Below are 20,504 nucleotides of genomic sequence, written 5' to 3' on the forward strand. Positions count from 1 at the left end.
ATGGGGGCAGTCCAGGCGGTCCGCACTGTCCGTGGTGCTGCCTCCCCACCCCCCCCCACCCCCCTCCCCGCCTCCACCGCCACGTGTGCCGGCCCACCATGCAGTTGCCCTGGCCCTGGGTCCAGCCTCCAGGCGGTCTGTGCCCCCGATGGATCCCCTCCCTCCACCCCCAATCCGGCCCTCCACCGACCTCGCTGTCCCGCACCCCAAGTGCTCCCGCCGGCCCCAAGCCCTCCGGGTACTCCAGCCGCGTCCGTTACTGGACACGGGTCCGTCCCTTCCCAGCCGGCGCCCCGCCAGGCCGCCCACCCCGGTGTCCCCCTGTCTCTCCCCGTGTCCCGTGTTCCCCCCGCTGTCCCCCTGTACCTCCCTGTCCCCTTGGCTTATCCCCCCTTGTGTCCCCCCCCCCACCCGTATTCCCTCCCCGCTGTTCCCCTGTACTCCCGCGTCCCCGGCATGTCTCCCCGCTGTGTCCCCCCCGCACGTCCCGTGTCCCCTCCCCGCGTGTCCCCGCCGCCCCGCGCGCCGGCGGAACTGTGGGATCGCCGCGCACAGGAAGTGGCGGGGCGGCGCGGCCGAGGGCGGAGGGCGGCGGGCCGGGCGGGGCGGGATGGGGGCCGGGGGCGGCGGGCGCCGCACTCGCTGAGGCCCGACGCAGGGCCGGGCGCGCCCAGGGCCGGAGCGCAGCGGCCGGAGCGGCCCGGAGGCGACGCCGGGGCCGAGCGCGCGACGAGCAGGTGGCGGCGGCTGCAGGTGAGCGGCGCGGCCCCCGAGGTCGGCCCCCCGCCCGGCCCGCCGCCCGAGGTCGGGGCTCCCTCCACCGCCGCCCCAGGTCGCCCCCGACCCGGGCCCCGCGCCGCAGTGGGCCGGCTGCGCTCCGCCCGGTGCGGGGCCTGCGGGAGGACCGGGACTGGGGCCCGCGGGCCCCGGGTCCCCTCCCGGCTTCCCCGGGGCCTCGTCCGGCCGGGCCCAGGCCCCGTTCCCCTCCCCGTCCCCGCAGGCCCGCCTGGGGCGCTGCAGCCGGGCGCGCCGGTCCGGGCTGGCGCGCGGCCAGGGCCGGGGCACCCCAGGAGGGGCGGGCGACCCGGCTGGGCGAGGGCACGACACCCCCGCCCCTCTCCCCGCGGGGTTTCTCGGGACCCTCTGCTCCCCGCGGATGCGACGTGCCCCCCCACCCCCCCGGTTTCTGGGCGCTGGGGACCTGGGCCCCGAGCGCTCCCCCGACCCTGCGCTCTGCGGCCAGGGGTTAGTTTCACTTTTTGCTTGGCCAGGAGGGAGGGCTGCAGGTGGGAATGCGCAGCAGTGGTGGGTGCTGAGTGTTCAGATTTGACTTTGGCGCTTGGACCAAAGGCCGACTGTGAATTTCCACGGTTCCAGTCAGGTGATGGGGTCGGTCAGTAACCCAAGAGGCATTTGAGAGGAAAACCACCGCCACCCCCAGGGCTGCCCAGAGCACCCAGGTCGGTTGATCCTGCCCGAGGGTCTCAGGAAGGGAGGATGATCTAGCAGTTGAAGCTACCTTGAAAATATTGTGCAGGTTCTCTCTTTCTTTCTTCCAACTTTTTTTTTTTTTTTTTGGCTGTGTTGGGTCTTCGTTGCGGTGCACGGCCTTCTCACTGTGGTGGCTTCTCTTGTTGCAGAGCACTGGCTGTAGGTGCGGGCTTCAGTAGTTGTGGCATGCGGGCTCAGTAGTTGTGGCTCACGGGCTCTAGAGTGCAGGCTCAGTAGTTGTGGCGCGCAGGCTTAGTTGCTCCGTGGCATGTGGGATCTTCCCGGACCAGGGCTCGAACCCATGTCCCCTGCATTGGCAGGCGGATTCTTAACCACTGTGCCACCAGGGAACCTCCCCCCCCAGACTTTTTTTTAAAGCACACTATATACAGTCTCCTCTAAGAGAATACTAGAGCAGTTAGGTTCCTTTTCATAGGAAATATGACCTTATGAGAAGGAAAAATGAGGTGGGCCGTTGGCCTTGAGATAGACTGGAATGAGAATTGCCCGCCATATTAAGGGTGGAAACCACCCAGAGATCCCAAACCCCTAGTGGTGTGTGGTGGCCTGGCGATGGCTGTGTGCTGAGGGGCCCAGTGATGTTGGACTAAGCTGGGGGGGATCCCCTACGTGTTCTAAATTACAGCTCTGCAGGCTGACTGTACTCATTTAGGGACTGCTAATCAACGTTTTCTCCGTTTAAAAGCTTCGTAAGGGATCTCAGTGAGATTCTGAACACTCTCTAATTTGATCATTTCCTTACTGCTTTCCCTCCCCCTTTTCTGGATCACCCTGACTCCACCCTCCTTTCCCTCAAAGTTGCAGAGTTGGCCTGTTACAACTCACTTCTGTACCCCTTTCTCAGCCACTCTGAGGGAATCTTCGTGATTACATTGTTTAAAAAAAGGTGCTACGTGTGATTGACATTCACACACACACGTGATTGACATTCAGAATGCCCACACACGTGGCTGAGGTTCAGCATGCACAGGCCCTCGTCTTGGCCTCGGAAGGGGCAGGCCTTGATGTCCTGAAGCACACTTCACGGGCACGCAGACCGGCTGTGTTGGCCGGGGCATGCTGCTCACCCCACCTGCGTGGGGCCTGCGGGGGCATGTCTGCCAAGAGGGCTGAGGCTGAGCAGTAGCCTGGAGAACGTGCGGGGGCAGGGTTAAAGTCCCTGTCGCAGGAGGTGAAGGGAGGTGCAGGAGGGACACTTGCATTGCCAGGGTGTGGACTCTAGAAGCTGCCTCCCGGGAGGATGGTGCTACGCCCTGGCCGGCAGGCTCATGTCCCGTGTGCCTGTCTCACGTCTAGGTGCCAGGGCCAGGGAAGCAAACTGAAAGCAGTTGTTTATTTTGGAAGTCAGAAAAAGTGCATCCACCGAAGTGATCTGGTCTGTCCATTTTTACTCCAGCGTCCCACGTTAACTAGCGTGGGTCCTGATACACAGGGTTAGCCCTTTATTTACATGTGACACCTCTGATGGCACTTCCACCTTGGAAAAGAGTGGTCTGAGAAAACCCAGAGGTTTGGTTACCCCCTGAAGGTTGGGTCGCAAATCGGCTTGGCCAGAATTTAAACTAAGTTCCATGGACTCCCACCTGCTCAGCCCCATCTGTCTGCTAAAAGTCTGGAAACTCTTTTATCTCTGGTCAAATCAGAGGTAGGAGGGAAATGTTGAAATCAATAGAAACAAGGAAAATGAGAAACAGAAATTGTGTTTGAGAAGAGCCAATTTACTGGGTTTTCCGGGGTGGGGTGGAGGGGAGGGTGTGGTCAACGTGTCCAATCGCATTGGACCCCCAAAACACACATCTTTCCCTGGCTTTCAGCCTGACCTAGCGTGGGAGACAGGAGAGGGGGCTTCAGTGGAGATCAGTGGTGGCCCCTCGCTGTTAGCAGTTAGCCCCTGACCCCATCAAAGTCCACCTGGGGCAAAAGCAGTGGCTTCTGCTTCCATCTTTTTCTTCCCTCTCTTGGGCCTCATCAGAAACTCTAATATTTTACTGTTACAAGTTGTGGCGGATTGATATTTATAGAGCAAAGCATTGGATGCAATTGGCTACATTTGTCTGTTCCTTTCTTAATGATTTGACTATATGACATAAGATCTTTAGTTACTCAGTCTTCTCATTGAGAAATGTATGTTACAGTCAGATTGGACTGAATTTTGTAAAACAATTGCTTGGAAATTTCATGGATTTTACTTTTGGTTGACCAAGGAATGCTTGAGGTTTTAAATGAGTTGTTTCACATTGTAAAGCGAAATGACTCTGACTTAATCTGTTGTTTCTAAAACCACTTCGTAATAATCTTAAACTAATCCTAAATTACTAATTTCAAAATGCTGGATCTTAGGCAAACACATGAGTGGTTCAGCCTGGGACAGTCTCTCATTTAGTTATTTAGAAGAATTCACCATGTCCTGATCATCTTTGTGGAGCGAAGTGCTAGAAACCGAAACACGGGGGCGGCATCTGTGTTTCTCTTTGGAGGTGGAGGAGCAGATGCCCGGGGAAAGTTGGCCCAAGTTCCCGCTGCAGGGCTGCAGCCTTTGGCCCTGGACGCTGTGCTTTAATTCGCTATGTCTTTCCGCAAGTGCAGCCAGAAGGTCACAGATAGGATACATTTTAAATACTAGTGTTGAAAGAAACTGTATCCTTCAGTATGTGACAGGCAGAAGTCGTCTTCCAGGCAGGAATGCTTTGCATCGCGCAGGACGACAAACTGAAGCTGAAGCTGGGCGCTCCTGGTGGGGGCCGCCTGCCAGCAGCTGAGAGGCCTGTCCTCAGGTGGCCCCAGGAGGCCATGCATCATTGATGTGGCTCTTCTCAGTTCCCTCTGAAAGTGGGTGGGGAATGAAGGCAGCGATAAGAAGGATGGTAGTGAGTTCTACCGTGAGCAGCAGTGAGAAACTGCAGCGAGGAACACCTTTACCTGATCTGCTCTCACGGGGCCTGTGAGCCCCGCTGGCTGCATCCCAGGGGGCGGGCGTGGGGTGGGGGACTGAATTCCAGAGCTCCAGCAGCGGGGGCTCTTTTTCTCTTCATCACTCGGTTTGCTGACCTGAAAACTTTATAAGTGTATGCTGACGTTCAGTGTGTCCCTGCTTTGCGTCTAGTCTGATGACAACAGCTCCAATTATTGCATCTCCATGAGGCGTCTTATGGGCTCATTATGTTGTTTCTGTGAGGACAGGGTATTGCCCCATTACACAGTTGGAGGAACTGGGTGGGAGAGCTTGGCCGCAGTCCCTCGGCTGGCAAGTGATGCCTCTAGATTTCCAACAAGGTCTCATTGAATCCAAACCAACGCGGTGCTCAGAAAACTCAGTCTATGAAAATCTGCATTTTTGAAGCAGAAACTCAGTGACTGGCTTCACAGAAGTATTCATTTAAAAAAACCTTTTCGCTTGTAGGAGGCAGGCGAGACTTGGTGGACTGGGGCCCAGAAACCCCCACTGAAGACGAGAGAAACAGGTACACGCTAGAAATGATGTTGCCTGGGGAAGAAAGAAATTCCATTTATGCAGATTCATCTGTGCTCAGCTTTTCATTTTCCGCTCTGTAGCAGTAAAGTGAAGAGCTGCCTATTGACTCTTAACATAAAGAATGTGCTGATGATTGGGTTATGCTTTTCATACATTGATTTCTAATTAGACCATCATCCCAGGCTAATTGGAGTGATTGATTGAATGAATGAATGAAGATACACATCATCCTTATGTTCAGAGAGAAATTAATCAACTGGTATACCTTCCAAAATATAGCTTGCTAGGAGTGATTTTTGCCAAAATAAGACAAGTCAGATTGTTAGATGAAGCCGTCACCTGTTTGGGTTCTGCGTGAGGATGACGCAGGCACCCCCCAACCCCCGGCAGCAGCTTCTCTCTTGAGGGGAGTCGGAGTGTCAAAGCGCCCTGACAGCCTCAGAGACAAAGTTTAGTGACTTGGAATCCACAAAAGTAGAAATAAATAAGCGCAACAGTAAAAATAATCCCAAACCGTGAATAGTCCCTTGGCCCCCGGCAGCGTTTTGGTTTAGTTTCAGGAAAAGCCCTGCAGTCTGGCAGGTCCCCTTGAGCTGTTATTTGGGCTCCTTTGCTATAACTAGTGGTGAGCTGGTACACAAAAGTGAGTGTCCAGCGATGAAAGGAAGCAGAGTGCTTCTAGACGGGGGGCAGAGGTCAGAGCACACGCGTGTTAGCGCACGGCAGCTATTTTCAGCTTCCTAAATCGAGGCACTACCTACTGTAACTTCAGTTCTAGAACGTTTGTTAGAAAATGCTTTGGTGGCCTGCGGTCCAGTTCTAGCTCCAAGACAACAGGGTGTTTTCCTGGTGTCCCAACTGCTTTGTACCTGGCACTTCTTTAAATTTTAATGAGTTATTGGGTATAAATGTTTCTACTTTGGTAAACAAAGCTATATGTGAAAGCTGTAGACACACATCTAACAAGTGCCAGGCAGGGGTGGCCATGCCGATGAGTGATGACTGTACGTCTGTTCTCTCGGATGTGCCTTGCCTGACCCCCAGCCTCTGACCCCTCTGACCCCCAGCCACGGACCCCTAGCAGACATGCCAGGCAGGTACGGGACCAAAGTCACTAGCTCTTTGGTCTGCTGAGACAAGACAAAAATCTAGATCTTTCTATGCAATTATTTATTTTTAACAAGCTGCAGGCAAACGAAAAAATGTTCCTGCCTGAATTTAGCCTCTGGGCCACTATTTTTACAACCTCTGGTCTACAATATTTGTTTAATTTTCAAAATAAAGTAAGTGAGCCAATTAAATGAGGACTAAATGGGCACTTTCAAAATGCATGCAAGAGAAGCAAAACAAGAATAACAGAAACCCAAGACTTTATGTACGGATGAAAACCAAAAGAATTGTCTTTCTTATCTCAGCCATGGCTGCTGGAAACAGGATGGGGTTACGTGATACTGGGTAGAGGAAAAGAGAAGATGATACCCAGAGGGGTGTCAGTCTGGGAACAGAGGAACTCCATATGTCTCCAAGTGCGTGCAGGAGGCCCTCCTGAGGTCCATGTAAAGATGAAGTAATGTTGACAAAATGCATCGGGACTTTTACCAGAAGGCACTCCTCATCTTGCTCTGTTTCGATGGCATGTTCTGTGTCCACGCCTCTCGTTACACGTGTAGAATGGGACCACTGGGCGGGGAAGTCCAGGCAGGTTAAAATTTACACAGTGATATTTACACTGGGCTGTTTCCCAGAGATGGGAAAGACTCAGACTAAGGGTGTAAGTGGACCCACAAACTCCATAGCACGTGGTATTGTCATTAATTTTTGCAAATAGATTGGATGCAAAATGTTACTGTCTGATTGTGGCCTTGATTTGTGTTTCCTGGTAGATGGAGTTGATACTCTCCCTATATTTACTGGTAGGCGTGTTTCCTCCCCTGTGAATTCCTTCACCCACTTTCCTGTTAGGTGATAACTTTTTCTTACGTATTCCTTACATATAGTTCTATAGGATATGTTTCTTTATGTATTCAAGATAGTGGTCCTTTGGTGTAATGTGTTCATCAGGCACCTTTCCTAGCCGTGTCTTGTCTTTTTATTTTGATGAATAGAAATTCTTAATTTAATGTAGAGTTTATCCATCTTTTCTTTTGTGGCCTTTCGAGTGTTGCTGAGAAGTCCTTCCCAGCCCTGGGGTCACTCGTGTGTTCTCCTGTGTTTTCTCGTAGAAGTTGTAACGTTTGCTTTCCACGCTGAAGCCCTTAGTCCCTCGGGAGTGGACTCTGTGGTGACGAGTAGGGAGCTCTGTCCCCATGTGGAGAACAGTTGTCCTGACACCAGCCTCAGCCGCTCGGTCCTCTTTCCCTGCTGACCTGTTGTGCCACTGAGGCCGTGTGTCCAGTCCCCTCGGTTGGCTTGTCTGTCCCGCCGGTCCGTGTGTCTGTGTGAGTGGCACCTGCCCCCGTTGCTGTCTGGACATTCTCCCCGCTACCGCCCCGCTGCCCCCTGGGTTCTCTAGAGCGCCTGGCTATTCTTGCTCTGTGTTTATCTGTGTTAAAATCAGCTTGTCAGGTTTCATGAAAACCTTTGTCAGGATTTAGATAGAAATTGCACCAATTCCATAGATCAGTTGAGGGGAATTTCTATTTTATGGTATTAAGACTTCCTGCTGTAAACGTGGTGTGTCTCAACTGATGTAGATCTTCTCAAATGGCTTTTAATAAGGCCCTGTATATACTATAAGTATACGCTCTTAGACTCTGTGGTTAAATTTATTTCCAGGTGTCCTTATTATTTTTGTTACTTTCATAAGTGGTATTTTTAAATTTTATTTTTTTATTTAAAAAAATTTCTAACTCTTGTTGGTGTTGAACAGAAATGCAGTTGATTTTGGATATCGATTTTATATCCAGTCACCTTGCCAATCTCTATTTCTTATAATTTACCTGTACATTTCAGGGATTTTCTGCATAGACAGGGAATGGTGATGGCTTCGTTTCTTCCTTATCCCTTTAATATTTTTCCATCCTGTTTTACTGCCTGGGCCAGGGCCGTCAGGACCGTATTGAATGGCAGTGTGATGGGGCGTTTTTGTCCTATTCCTGATTTTCAGGAAATGCTGCTCAGTTTTCCCGTGTGGTGTTGGTACAAACACGGAGGCCGCTTAGTTCAGAATCTCCCTATGGCTCCTCCTGGGAACAAAGGAGCAAACAGATGGAAGGAAATAAGAGGAGAAGAGATTCAAGACTTACCTTCATGGGTCATCAGGGAGACGCAAAAATAAAAGCACAGTGAGATGCCGGCCTACCGCACCGGGGGAGTCAGAACGTAGAGAGAGTGCCTGGGCCAGGTGTGGGCACAGACGTGAGTCAACGGAGTGCAGGTGTGGGTGTAGACTGGTGGGCCGTGTCTGCACAGGGGGCTTTCACCTCTTGGTGCACCTGGCACGTGGTCCCCGGGACGTCTGGGCGCCCCCAGTATGGGCAAGGTGTCCCCAGCAGCACTGCTTACTAACGGCCCCGGGGACACTGCTGGGGGAGAGGCCGGGGTTAGGGCTAAGCGTAAGGCATGGGGGGCGGTAAGAACGCCTTTTCAAATTTCTTGTATGGAAGTGACGATGTACTGGGAGGAGACTCAAGGCTTCATTCACATAAGGGGTGGGAGGGTGCGGCGGGGAGGGGCCACAGTGTGTTACGTATCTCCTTGGACTATGTTACCTGTTTACAATAATGAAATTATAAAAAAAAAAGAGAGAGAATGCTTATTTTTCTTTAGATGCCCCCTTTCCGGTTAAGAAAGTTGTCTTGTTTATACAAATATTTGATTGAAAATGTTTTATCAAAGACTTTTTCTGCATGTATTAAGCTGATTGTATAAGATTTCCTCCTTTGAGAGGCTGATTTGGTGAAGTACATGAGTAGATTTTCTTGCTTTTCTGGCAATGTCCCATCTCGGCCATGATATATTATTTCGTACTGCGTGACCACGTTTGGTTTGTTGATGTTTTATTTGGGATTTGTTGCACCTTTGTTCAGAAGTGCACATGACTTGTAATTGTCCTTTATTGTACTGTGCCCGTCTGGTCTGGGTTTGGTGCTGATACTGGTCTCACCATATGAGCAGCCAGTGTTGCCTCCTTTTCTGTGGCATAAAAGAGCTCATGTGAGACTGAGGTTATGCGTTTCTTACATAATTTCTTGGTCTGGGCCTGGCTTTCGTGCAGACGGATTTTTACATCCTGGTCGATTACTTTAATAGTACAGATCTGTTCAGCTTTTCCAGCCTTTTAAGAATAAGATTTGGTATTGTTTTCTAGGGCGTGATCTGCGTTAGTTGTCTGTTGCTATATAACAAGTGGCCCCAACACCTCCTGGCTGCCAACAGCACTTACCATCTCACCGCTTCTGTGGTCCAGGAACCCAGGCTCAGCTTGCCTGGGCCCTCAGGCCCGGGGTCCCTCACAGGCGGTGAGCAAGGTGCCGCCTGGGGCTGCAGTCTTATCTGAAGGCGCCGCGGGGTAAGGATCCCTCTTCAAGTTCATCCATGTTTCTGTCAGGATTCAGGTCCTTGCCAGTCGTTCTGAGGGCTCCCCAACCTGGCAACTTGTCCGTCAGAGTGAGAGTGAGAGGGGGAGAGGGAGGGAGAGAGAGCACCAGCTAGACGCAGTCTCAGTGTTGTAAACCACATCTCGGACGCCAGCTTCCACTCCTTCTCTTGTCCACTTTTTGTTGGAAGCCAGTCACTAGGTCCAGCCCACCCTCAAGGGTGCGGGTTACACAAGGGTGTGAACCATGGGGGTCATCTTAGACCTGTGTACCCCAGTATCCATGTCAGTTACGTTGTCAGTTTCTTGGTAATATTTTCTTAATTTTTAAATCTCTACTGTATCTGACATTAAGCTCCCCCTTTCATTCCTAAAATGTTTTTGCTTTTCTTTTTTCTTGATTCATCTTAGCAGAGGCTTCTCTGTTTCATTGCCATTCGCAAAGAGCCGACTTCCAGTTTTATAGATCTTGTCCAACACATCTTTGGTTCCCATGTCATTAATTTATCCTTTCGTTGTAATCGTATCTTTCTACGCTCCCTGGGTTTTGTTTTTTTTTTTCTTTCCTGGTGTTCCCTTTACAGATTATTGAGTTGAAAGCTTAACTTCTTTTTTATTTTTTCTAAGCATAGTTTCTTAATTTTCAGACTTTATTTCTATCGTAAGCATTTAAGGCTATAACCTTCCTTCCTGGTTCTGCTGTCTTATGTCCTGTATATTTTGGCGTGCAGTACTGTCGTTGCTCAGTATTTGAGTTTTTGAGCATTTAAAAATCCTTTATTATTCTTCTATGACCCATGAGTGATACAGAGGTACTTTTATTTTCTAAATGCACTGGGATTTTAGGTTATATATTTACTATTGACTTCACCTCAGAAGCCTGTGGGCAGAGGACATGGTCTGTGTGGCACTGACTGGCATTCTCTGAGACGTGGATTACACCCTGTCACCTCCTGGCTCAGGGACCCGCTGTCAGTTCCACTGTCCTTCCTGCATCAGTAACGTTTCCTCTCTGCTGTGTTTGTGGTCCCTTTTACATCCAGTATTCTTCAATTTCATGGTGGCATCTCCGGAGTGGATTTCTTCTTATTTTCCTGCTTTGGAGTCAGTGTGCTTCCTGAGGATAAAGTTTTGTGTCTCTCAGTAATTCTGGAAAAATTTCAGTCATTCTTTTGTTGAATTTTGCTTCTACCTCATGCTTGCCTTTCTCACACCATCTTCCAGGCCTCTTCAACTCTTGTTCCTGTCTGTCTTTTAGTCTTTTTTTTTTTTTTTTTGCCACATTCTGGGTGATTTCCTCAGCTTTCCTTTCCAGTTTTCCAGCTCCTTCTTCATCTCTGTCTAATCTGCTGCTTAACCTGCTCATTAAACTGTTCATTTCGGTGATTATAGTTTTCATTCTCAAACGTTCTCTGTGGTTCTTTCCAAACCCGCCTCTTCTCTTGCTTGGTGTTATTTTCTTTGCACATATTTCAATTTCCTTTTTTATCTCTAAGCATATTATTCTATATGCTGCAAAGAATAATGCCAAAGTAATAATAGCGCTCCAAGTAATACCGAAGTCTAAACGTCTTGGGGGTTGAATTCCACCGTTTGTCATGCTGCCTCTCACTCCCTGAAGCTAGTTTCTCGTGTGCCTTGTCACTTGGACTGTGATCTTGTATTCAGGAGGACTTTGTCTGCAGATTCCCTGGAGCACATCTCCCTGGACAGGTTCTGCCTTCAGGAGTGCTGCCTGCTTCTGCCAGGAGCCCAGGAGTGGGACTGATCTGGAACCATTATAGGTTAAGTTTCTGGACTCATAAAAGGGAACTTCTGAAGACATCATTGACAAAGAAGGAAAATGATCCCAAAACAAAACTCTGAGCTTGAAGAGATTGCTAAGGTGAATCGATACAAATCCTGATGAATAAACAATAATGAAAGTTAAGGAATGCCGTAGGTTCGAGTATACCTAAGTGACTAAGCTAACTTGGGGTAAATTTTATCCTGGCGTACAACTGCCTGGTGGAAGACAATTGTGGTGTCCGGGGAGCTTAAAGCCGGGGGCCCCTCCCTCCCAGTGCACATCTTTATCAAATGCTTTAACCAGTTTGGGACACAACTGCAAAGCCTGTCTCAGATTTTGTCTTCAATGAACTTAACTTCCCATCAACTTCTCTGTCATCCGTACAACTGAGGTGGTGTCTGCTTTTTTACAACTAGAGACTAAGGCACCATCCAAACAGTTTTCTTCAAATGACGTTTTTGGTAGCTGGGAAACTACCATACATGTGCAGTGTGCAGTATATGCCAGTAAAAGTGAAAGGGCATGATTTTTTAAGATGGTTAATACATTTTAGCATGTCCAATTTCAAAACTGGAAAATAAATGTCGGGACTTCCCTGGTGGTCCAGTGGGTAAAACTCTGCGTTCCCAGTGCAGGGGGCCCGGGTTCGATCCCTGGTTGGGGAACTGATCCCCACATGGAGGCCGCAACCAAGGAGTCTGCACGCAGCAACTAAAGATCCCGCGTGCCGCAGTGAAGATCCCACGGGCCACAACTAAGACCCGGTGCAGCCAAAATAAAATAAATAAATAAATAAATATTTTAAAAAAGGAAACTAAATGTGAAGGGAACGACTATTAAGCATCTGGGATGGTGTTATCTGGGGGGCTCTGCCTGAGGTCGTGTCTGCCAGTGGCCTCCCGTCCCTCCTTGTTGTTTTAATTACCTGCGAGGCCGTGACCCCAGCTCGCTCTCCTCTCAGCTCCGAGCCCTAAACCCCAGACCCACAGGTTCCCCCGCAGGCTGTGTGTCCTCAGCCCAGGCGCCCGATCTCAGCAGGCCTCCCCTGTCCATCCGCAGCTGTGAACCACCCCTACCCTCTCCCCGTCTCCTGCGGTGAGGTCACCGCGCTGGTGTCCAAGCGAGGCCCCTGCCCCGCCGTGACCCCTTCCTCCGTGTCTCCCCCCCAAACCCCCACTGTCCCTCGTGGAACCGCACTGATTCCCCCCGAGACAGGCCACAAACGGGCTGCTCCGGTGCCCCCAAAGGCCCCCAGCCTCCAGTTCTGCTTCTGTCAGATTCCTTCCCTAGGGCACATCGAGGTTCTGTTTCAGTAGCCCCAGTACTGTCGCCATCACTCCCTGGCTCCAGCCCCCGTGGTGACGCCCCACCGATGCCTCCTCCCCTTCCTGGTCCTCGACGTCCCCCAACCTGGTCCCGGCTTCTCCCCCGAGGCGCGCTGCACCTTGGACCTCTCACTTCACCAGGAGGCCTTCCCCATCCCGAGTGTGAGTCGGAATGCACACGCACGCACACATGTGCTCACACGTGCGCACACGTATGCTCACATATACCCACACGTGGACCACGTCGTACAGGCTGTCTTTGCGGCCCACTTTCCTTGGTTCACGTCGCACTGCTGACCTTTGCCATCTGCCCCTGTCCCTGGGTAAAGACCGCGAGGGCCGTGCTTGACTCCGTTGTGTGGACAGCGACGCCTGCAGCCAGCCGTGCTGGCGGCACCGAAGCTGTTTCTGTCTCCCTGTCGGGAGTCCGGCGGGCAGCCCGCACGGCTCTTCCCTGGTCGGCTTCCTGAGGGCAAGTCCTCCCGGCGATCGCTGAGCCAGGCTCCTCACGGCCAGACACTTCCGAGCCCTGTGGCCGACTTAGCCCCGAAGAGACCACGCCTGTTTCCACTCACACCAGTAATACTGGAAAGAATAACACCATTCTAGGTGCCTAATAGTTTTCTCATTTCCACTTTGTTTTGCAGTTTTGAAATCCAGCCTGCTAGGGCGTTGTCCCTGCGTTTCACCGTGCACTGCGGCAGTAGGCAGCAGCATAACCGACGCTGTCCCCTGTGTGTTAAGGCCCGCAGTGCAAATACGTGGCAGGTGGCTGGCCTTCCCCCGTGGGAGCTGCGGGATGGGCCGCGGGCTCGAGTGGCTCCCGGGAGGTGACTTCATGCCTCTCGGTGGTGGCCCTCGGCTCATCGCTCCCCCAGGGGCTGGTGAGGGTTAGAAAGCATCACGTGTGAAGGTACTGTGCAGAGCGGTGTCACACATGAGGCGCCGCACGCGTGTCGGAGCAGCGATGCCACGCGTGGCGGTGAGTGGCACGTCCCGGCAGGGCTGCCCGGGGACAACAGCACGTGGACAAGCGACCCGAGGCCGTGAGCGCCGCAGGGAGGGCAGAGATGGACATGGCTGGGCTCTGCACAGGCTCGTTCCCAAAACGGCCACCGTGTCCTTAGGCAGCTGACAAGGGTCCCAACTGCCTCTCGTCTGGTGCCCCTCAGGTGCAGAGCAGGAGAATGGTGGGTTTTGTCCGTCTGCGTTGCTCTCCGTTTTTGCAGAAGCCTGTGGCGGAGGCCTTAGGCTGCGTCCTGCTGTGTCCGGCGCGTTTCTGGAACACGGGAGAGGCCGCTGTCCTCCAGCCCGCGCCCAGACCAAGCGCTTGTCTAACATCGCAGAAGTGCTGGCTTTCTGTGCTAACCTGACGTGTCCCTCGGTGCTGAATCCCTTCATGGCTCAGTACACCCGAGAGGAGCTTCTCTTTCCTCTAAAGCATCCTGAGGGCAGCAGGGATGCTGGCCGCCGGGCCTCAGGGGCCACCTGCCCTCTGTGTGGCGGGAGCGGGCAGGGCACCTCGTCCGTCTGTCCCTGTGTGGCTCTGAGGTTGCTCCTCGGGGGTGCGAGGCTGTGTTTGTGAATCACTGGGAGAAAATCAAGCCGGGACTTGGCATGGAGTCCTGATTGTTTAATGCTGCGAGTTCAGTTTCAGGCCTTTGGTGGAGTGGGCCTAAAGGAGCCTGTCCCGCTTTGTCCGCAGGGACTCTGATGGGCTCAGAGTGGATAAGCTCCTTTTCTCAGCAGTTTTCTTGCCGTGTGTGTGTGTGTGTGTGTGACATACGCACCTGTGGCCCTTTGAAAATAAACGTCAAAATGTGCAATCACATGGATGGTAGCACAGTTGTATTTAAAGCAATGACTTTTGCCATTTACTCTTTTTACTCACACTCACATACATCCACCAAAACCCAAAATAAGCACATAGGTAGAGGGAGGAACCCGACCCCAGTGCGCTGACGTGCAGGGAGCAGGCGGTGGTGGCCTGGACGTTTCAGGTGAGCTTTATCGGGCATCGTGTCTAACTTGACACGTGTGACAAGTAGCAGTGTGTTAGCCGTGCTCAACGAGAGAGATTTGTTCCAGGCTCGGGCTGTGATTACAGGGTTGACCCTTCCAAACTGGGTGATGGGGGGACGGGGAGAGAGACACAGAGACAGGACAGAGACAGAGAGAGACAGGGAAGGGGAGAGGGAGAGAGAACATGAATAAGAGAGAGGCTTCTTGTAAATAAGACTTTTTTAGGAAGAAAAGAGAATTGAAGAGGAAGTGAATTGCTAGGTGTTCGTGCTTTGTCAGGTACGGTGTATTTATTTCCAGAGAGGGATCGGTTTCTTCTTCTCCTTCCAAATTTTATAGAAGGAAAAGAAAATTGGAAATATTTAATAATTTTGTCATAATTGTTATTTGTAACTTGTTGATTATATTGTACTTCCAGGAATGGGTTAGTTTCTTTTTTTCAAATTAAGAAATGCTTTAGTATCTGAAACACATAGAATACTGAAGCCCCTGTACCTACCGTCCAGTGGAGGAATTAACCATTGCGGATACATGGGAGGCCAAAGAGTTGGTGGAACTAAAAATTTCTAAAATTCTTAACATGTAAGCAGAAAAGGGAACGAGAGGGAAATAACAACAAGTATGTTGTGTCTGAACCTGTGAGGCCACGAGCCACAGAGCCACACCTGACACGTGGCTGGTCTGGATTGAGATGTGCTGTTAGGGAGGAATGCACACCAGGTTCACAGACTTAGTGTGAAAAAAAAAGTAAAATATCTCACTGATTCTTTTAGATTGAATAGACGTCAAAATGATAATATTTTGGATATATTGGGTTAAATAAACTGTATTATTGAATTATTTTTGCCTATTTCTCTTTTTTATTGAAGTCTAGTTGATTTACAATATTGTGTTAGTTTCAGGGGTACAGCAAAGTGATTCCATTTTTTATGTATATGTATACACACACATACACACACATATACTTTTTCTCAGATTCTTTTCCATTATAGGTAATTACAAGATATTGAGTATAGTCCCCTGTGCTATACAGTAGGTCCTTGTTGGTTATCTATTTTATATATAGTAGTGTGTATCTGTTAATCCCAAACTCCTAATTTATCTCTCCCCCTCTTTCCCCTTGGTAACCGTAAGTTTGTTTTCTATGTCTGTGGGTCTAATTCTGTTTTGTATATGAGTTCATTTGTATCACATTTTAGAGTCCACATATGAGTGGTATCATATGATATTTGCCTTTCTCTGTCTGACTTACTTCACTTAGTATGATAATCTCTAGGTCCATCCATGTTGCTGCAAATGGCATTATTTCATTCTTTTTTATGGCTGAGTAATATTCCATTGTGTGTGTGTGTGTGTGTGTGTGTGTGTGTGTGTGTATGCATGTATATTTCAATATATACATATATATATCAATACTATATATATATTCTTAAACCAGTCGTCTGTTGATGGACACTTGGGTTGTTCCCATGTCTTGTTTGCCTGTTTCTTTTTCCTTTTTAATGCAGCCCCTAGGAGATTTAAAATTGCATTTTGGCCCCTGTCATGTTTCCCCTGGACGTGCTAGTTGTGGTTCTGAGTGGCCTCATGAGGGTGGAGCTGTATGACCTGGGCGGGTCCTTCATCTTTGGGCCCCGCACCCCAGGAGTCACGGGAGGTTTCTCTAGTGTGTAAGTCTCTACCCTGCGGGACCCTGTGCCTCTGGCCAAGTGCACTTAATACGCGTGAAATGCTCAGAACAGGGTCTAGCAAATACTAACCACCAGGTGTGTCTCATATTATTATTAATAGACTATTTGGTAAGATCTTCTTTGCTGTGTAGAAATGGATTTCATAGATCGTCCACACCCAGAATTTCAAAAGGATGGGTGTTCCAGTCCGGAAATGCCTGGGCGGGTTGGAACCCCGGCCCTGGCGGCTGTGGCGTGGTAGGGGGACAGGCAGAGGACGCCCCCGGGCGTGTCTCCCGGGGAGGTGGCTGCTTTCCTGGACTGGTCAGCATGTGCAACAACCCGGTCGTGGTGTTTGCTCCAAGTGGGGTCGGGCCGTGAACTCTTGAGAGCAGGAGTCCAGGGGGACCCGCCCCCCAAAACCAGCAACAGGCACCGACCCCGGTAATGCATTCCCTGCACAGCGAGCGGGAAGGTCCGGGGGCCCCGCCGGCCCGAGAGCCCCTCGGCGCGGCCCAGCCCCACCCTTGTCTGTCCTCGGGGCCCTGGGGCTGGAGCGCGAGCCCAGCCTCGCTCTGTCCTTGCTGCGCGGCCCGCGAGGGCCCCGCGGAGGCTGGACAGCTGGAGGAGCAGCGCCTGCCTCTGTCGTGAGAGTTTGTGCGGGGCGCTCGGAGGAGAAGCCGGGACGCGCGGGGCTCCTCCTCGTCCGCTCCTGGCGGGGATTCTGGGCGGGGCTGGGGCGCAGGGCCCCCAGGGTCTCCGGGAGGGACGCGCCCAGAGCGCGGTGGCCGTGGCTCCGGGCTCCTGAGGCCCCTGTAGCCCCGCTGGGAAGGCCAAGGCCATCAGCCCCGGGGCAGCTTCTCCTGCCTCTCAGCCGCCGGCCCTGGAGGCTCTGCCGTGGTCCTGCTCACAGCCCCTGGGGGGCACGGGGCCCTGGGGACCTTCCTTTCCTCTCTGCCGTGGGCGTGGTGTCTGTCTCCTGAGACACCCTTGACCCAGCTGGGCGCCGCTGTCACCAGGCATGTGCTACCCTGTCCCTGACAGCCCAGAAGAGTCCCTGGGCTGGGGGGACTCGGGGGGGCTGGGGGGCTGGGGGCCCCTCCCCGGGGGCCCCTCCCCCCTCCCTCTTCTCCAACCCCACTCTTCCCCTCCCCCCTCCCCCGTCTGTGTCGTGAAACATTTGATTGTGAGCCGGCGATGGGGGTAGTACCTTTCTCAGCATATAAGCTTTCATGACCAACTCATCGATGGAAACATGTGGAACGTGAACCTCGTCTTTGTGTACCTCCTACTCGTGCTTCCGTATGTTCGGCGGCTTCTCAGTGGAGCGCGATGGTCTCCTCGTCTGAACGACCGGCAGCCCGTCCCGCCCCTCGCTGGCCTGCGTGGGCCGTGCGGGCTGGAAGGGGCGGGCCTGGCCGGGGCTGCGCTCTGGGGCAGCTGAGGGTTGACGTGGAGCGCGGGCCTGGCCTGGGTCGGCGTCGGCGGCTCGTTGTACATGTTGACTCTGTCTCTGCCCTCGCTTCTCCCCCGTTACCCTTAATAATCAGCTAACAGTGAGGCTCTGTGTTTCCTTCAGAAGCATAACCTTCACCCCCAGAGACCTTGTTGGAATGGAAGCACTCGTCTTACCGAAGAACAGGGGTTTGCTCCAGCCAGGGGGCGGGCGTGGCAGTGGGACTGGGGTCTGGACAGTGTCCCCTGGCCCCGCAGGTGGCGTGGGGCTCGGGCCCGAGGGGGAGCCCCGGGTGTCCCGACACCCTGTTCGTGCACAGCTTGCTCTGTCTCCACCACGGTGAGATTAGATCTCCAAGCTCACACTTGGTTCCTGAGTAACCAGCTTTCAGTTAAACGTCTTCTCCACTCGTGATGGCTGGTTTCTTACACACGGCGATTTGAGGGAGACGCTGTCATGCTGTCCTTTGGGTCTGAGGGCCCAGGCTCCAGCCGGGCAGGCCCAGGGGTGCCGGGCGTCTGCGAGGGTGGTGGTCCCCAGGTGAGGGGCGCAGGCAAGGGCCTAGGTTTCCAGGGTCCTGGCGGCGGCTTGTGACTTCTGCTTCAGGTTTTTAAAGTTAGCCTGTTCTTTGGGTTTTCTGTATCTTTTTGGTCAATTGCTCTTCCTAGGAATTTGTCCTGTTAGCTCTGTTTTCAAGTTTATTGCTCCAAAGCTGCTCATAATTCCCTCTTAAAAATTTCCACAGCGTTTGCTTATACCTCCTCCTCCTCGCTCCTGACGTCGTCCATGCCATCTCTCTCTTTATCTTGATTCTCTTGCCAAAACTCTGCCACTTGTACTGATGCGTTCAAAGAACCACCTTTGTGGTTTTCTGTATGCTTTATATTTCATTAATTTCTGCTTTCTAAGTTATTTCCTTCCTTCCTTTTGACTCACTTTCTGTTTTTCTAACTTATGTTTTAGGTCATTTGTTTTCAGCCTTCTGAAATTTTCTACCACACACTTAAGTATATAACCTTTGATCCCTTTAAGAACTTTTAGCTACAGCCTATAAGTCGTGATATGACACATTTTTGTTACTCTTCCATTCAATAGATTTTCTAGTATCTAATTGATTTATTTTTTGATTGTCAATAACTGTTTTGAATGTCTAAGCATATGAGAATTTTTCCAAATATCTTTTTGTTGCCTTTTTTTTTTTTTTTTTTGCATCAGTACATTTTGGTCTAAGAATATACTCTGATACTGATGCCTGTCTTTTGAAATTTGTTACGACTTGTTTTATGGCCCAGCATATGGTCAAATTTTGGAACTGCTCTGTGCATCTTTGAACAGACTGTATCCTGCGGTTGGTGAGGTTAGTTTTGCTAGGTTCGTTATCATGCTGTTTAAACTGTCTATGTTAGGCCTCGGCAAACTGTAGCACGTGGGCCAAATCTGGCTCGCCACTTGCTTCTAGAAATAAATTCTTATGAGATCACATCCACACCCATTGGTTTATGTATTGTCTATGGCTGTTTTGCACTGTGACTTGGTTGAGTAGTTTCAATAGAGACCGTTTGGCCCAAAAAATCTAAAATATTTACTATTTGGCCCTTTCCAGAAAATGTTCGCCAAGTCTTGTATCCTCGTTGATTTCTTGTATCTATCTATTTTATCAAATACAGAGAGAGGTCCGTCAGACTCTCTAGTTATCACTGTGTATTTGCCTATTAATTCTTGCATTTCTATCAATTTATAAATTGAATTTTTAAAATTTAATTAATTAATTAATTTTCGGCTGTGTTGGGTCTTTGTTGCGGCGTGCGGGCTTCTCACTGCGGTGGCTTCTCTTTGTTGTGGAGCACGGGCTCCAGGCACACGGGCTTCAGTAGTCATGGCTCGCGGGCTCTAGAGTGCAGGCTCAGTAGTGGTGGCGCACGGGCTTAGTTGCTCCGCGGCATGTGGAATCCCAGACCAGGGATCAAACCTGTGTCCCCTGCATTGGCAGGCGGATTCTTAACCACCGCACCACCAAGGAAGTCCATCATTTCTATTAATTTTTGCTTTATATGTTTGGGGCTGTGTTATATTAATGACACAGTTTTAAAATTGTGGTATCTTCTTTATGAATGAAGTATCTGTCCATCTCTTCTAGTGTTTTTTGCCTGTAAGTCTGCTTTGTCTGAAATTCATGTAGCTGAACCTTTGGGTAGTACTTGTCTTGTAGACTCTTTCTATTCTTTTATTTTTAACCCTTTTGTATTTTTATGTCTTAGATGTGCCTCATAAACAGCATATAATTAAAGTGTTTTTTTTAACTGAAGTTTGATCATCTCTTTAAAAAATTCTGACAATTAAAATTTTTTTAAGCTGGAGTCTTTATTTGGTTTACTTTAAATGTAATTACAGATAGATTTGAGTTTAAATCTACCATCTTATATTTTACTGACTGTTTTATCTGTGCTGTTTCTTTTTTCTTCCCTTCTCCTTTCTTGCTGTTTTTTGAATTGATGATTGATCCTTTCTTTTTTCTTTGTTTCTTTTTTTTTTTTTTTCTTTTGACCACTACCACTAGGAAGTTATAGACTCTTTCTGTTCCTTTGATGGTTTTCCCAGAAATTACAACATTCTTACTTATCGAACGTCAAATTAACTAGTACTTTACTTTTCAGGGGCGATCCGAGGACTGAGATCACGCCTAACTTGCCCTTCCAACTCATGTGTTATTGTGTATTTAAT

General features: G+C 50.6%; 1 protein-coding gene across 5 annotated transcripts in view; it reads left to right on the forward strand.

The window, feature by feature from the left end:
• The first annotated feature begins 595 nt into the window (after window positions 1-595).
• Window positions 596-20,504, forward strand: part of AGPAT3 (1-acylglycerol-3-phosphate O-acyltransferase 3) — a 98,870-nt gene continuing 78,961 nt past the window's right edge. Inside the window, exons 1-2 of one of the 5 annotated variants that reach the window (XM_082459889.1) lie at window positions 610-753; window positions 4,913-4,973. The gene's annotated coding sequence lies outside the window, so the exon portion shown is untranslated. Of the gene's footprint in view, window positions 754-1,377; window positions 1,538-4,912; window positions 4,974-20,504 lie in introns of all 5 variants that reach the window. The other 4 variants (XM_082459890.1, XM_082459892.1, XM_082459888.1 and 1 more) reach the window with 4 other exon arrangements.

This window comes from Balaenoptera physalus (assembly GCF_965194825.1).
Source record: "Balaenoptera physalus genome assembly, chromosome: 4".
Lineage (NCBI taxonomy): Eukaryota > Metazoa > Chordata > Mammalia > Artiodactyla > Balaenopteridae > Balaenoptera > Balaenoptera physalus.